Consider the following 2612-nt stretch of genomic DNA (forward strand, 5'->3'; position numbering starts at 1 on the left):
ACGTTTCCAGGCCATCAAGTCATCAGCCACTTCAGCCGCCCTGAAGGCGCATCCTGGGGGCAATCAGGATGGAGAAAAACAGGATACTGGTTCTAGTTATTTAAGATGCATATCTAAGGAATAATTTCATGAGCCCAGACTCTTCCATCTTCCCCTAGAAAAGCCTAACATCATTAACCTGAGATGTCATTTTTTTGTGATTAGCAGTAATCTTTTAATGTTCAAGTACATGTTTTTTTGTTTTGTTTTGTTTTGTTTTCAGCAAAAACTCCTATATATCCTGGCTCCTCCCTTACCTCTTCAGAGTAGTTCCTCAGAGCTATCTGAGAGGCCATCTCCTGGGCTACAGTCCTCAGTAAGGTCCCTGAATAAAGCATAACTTGCAACTTTTAGGATGTGTGTTTTTCTTCAGTTGACATTGCCCCTACCTTGGCTTTGGTGGCCCTGCAGACCACCCTGTGTCTCAGCCACATCCCTCATCTGGTCACTGGCTTAGGTTAGTCAGCCAGCCCGTCCCTTACTATGGCAGCCAACTCTCAACTCCGCTGTACCCACATTCTGGAGGATGTGTGGAGATGTCTTGGTCCCTCTTCTGCCACTCTGGGGCTGGAGAGGCCCAGAGGCACTCATGCAGACCCTCTGCCTGATAACCATGCTGTAGTGGTGTTGTTTTAGTTGCCGAATGATCCTTTATTGAAATAACTCCCTTTGCAGCTCTTAAGTAGCTGGGCATTCCACTGTACCGCTGTTGAGGTTTATCTATGATGCCATGAGTGTGGTGGCCATCAACACAACAGGCCCCTGGATCTCCTTAATGGTTCCGGAGAGCTCTTTGGCTAATGATTGGTGCTACATCTGTCTGGCAATGTTGACAATTCCATCTGCAGTACTATTTCCACTGTGTTTAATGTTCTTCTGCTTCTTTCTGTCCCTCGTGGTCCCTTGAGGGCTTTGATGATCAGGGAAGAGGCAGAAAAGGTCTGGACTGTCTGTTCTGAATGGTCAGTTTCACTGTAATCCTCAGACCCTTCCAGGTACTGGCTGCCTTGGCAATGTCTTTACCTACAGTTTTTGGAGACAGACCCAGGGGGCCACTCTTGGGGTCCAGAGCAGATGTGACACCAACGTCCCCATCAGTGCACTCCAGGTTTATGACGTTGATCTCACTGAGGTCGAACTTGGCAGCACAGTGGAGGCGACTGGTGTCTGATGACCCCAACGTGGGACAACTGGAGAAAGTTGCGTCTTGGCATCCTCTGAATGCTGAAAGGCCCATGCTGTACTTTCATTCTCCTCCTTTGTACGTGTTGGCAGGGGCCACGTGTGTGACAGTTCCTTGGCTGAGTCTCATGAGGAGCAGGTTACAGTTTCCCTGTCCTTTCAGGGCTCCTTTCCCTCAGTTTATCTACCACCCATGATCTCAGCCTTGAACGAAGCCAGGATACACATAAGTCACTTTTTCTCCTCCAACCTCTGTCTTGTCTTCTGATAGCACTCTCTTAGTTTGGAAAGGTAAAACAACCCATCTTTTCTGTGCAGCAAGGACACCCCTTATGTCAAACCTCAGTTCTCTGTACCCTTGGCTTAGAGCTCAGGTCTGATCTTCTGACCTTTGATATGTTAATGGGAGTGACAGGAATTTACAAAATCCTTTTGTTTTTCTACAACCTCTGACTTCTAAAGACTGTTTTCATAGAAGCTGAAAATTGAAAGTCAAAAGCTGGATGCGTACATTTTTTTCTTTTTGCATTCCTGCTATAAGAATCTCAAACCTCCCCAAGGCATAGAGATACCACCAATTGATCAGGGGAAAAGTCATTCACAGAGTATAAAAGAGAATAATATATTTAAAATATATTATCCTTATTACATTTTTTTCAGACTTTCCATCATGTCTTTTACCTTTTTACCTATCACCCAAACTCCCTGACAACCCCTGCCCAAATTGCAAAATGGAATAATACTAATTATTGTTTATTGAATGCTTAATGTCAGCCAATAACCCTATAGCTGTTCATATCTCCACTGAAGAGATGAGAAACTGGGGCTTGCTTAGAAAGGTGGCTTGTACGATGTAACAGAGCTAATTTGCAGGAAAAAAACTTTAGAAAATACATTTCTATCTTTTTTGCTTTTGCTTACTTTGGCTCAAGTCAAGCATTTACTCCAATACGGCAAATGTAAAACTTAAAAAGACAAAAAAGAAAAAATCCATTAAATAAGTTGGTCCTTAACACACTGCTTAGAAAATAGTAAGCTCTCAAAAGGAAGGCAACAGTTATTATTTAATAATATTAGTTCTATTGATGTCCCAGGAGATGAGCATCTTAGTATATACAGATGAAAGTTCATCGTGGTCAAAATGTTGGTACAATTTGATATTTCCACAGCTGAGCAAGAAAGTCGGTAAAGTACTTTGGGAAGGCAGAAGCTCCTGGTTGAGTTGGGAACATGCGGTTGGCCTTCTCCTTTTCTTTAGGCTAGGAATCCGAGAGACCTGGGCTATTGCTCAAGCTTGGCCAACAATGTGGGGAGGCCACGGAAGGTCCTCTTTATGGTTTAGTTTCCTCATCCATAAAATGAGGGGTTTGGGGACTTCCCTGGTGGCCCAG

At 44.0% G+C, this 2612-nt stretch overlaps 1 pseudogene; it reads right to left on the reverse strand.

The window, feature by feature from the left end:
* Positions 1–717: 717 nt before the first annotated feature.
* On the reverse strand, positions 718–1253 carry LOC136125055 (large ribosomal subunit protein uL11-like; annotated as a pseudogene).
* Positions 1254–2612: the final 1359 nt, after the last annotated feature.

This window comes from Phocoena phocoena, chromosome 6 (genome assembly GCF_963924675.1).
Source record: "Phocoena phocoena chromosome 6, mPhoPho1.1, whole genome shotgun sequence".
Lineage (NCBI taxonomy): Eukaryota > Metazoa > Chordata > Mammalia > Artiodactyla > Phocoenidae > Phocoena > Phocoena phocoena.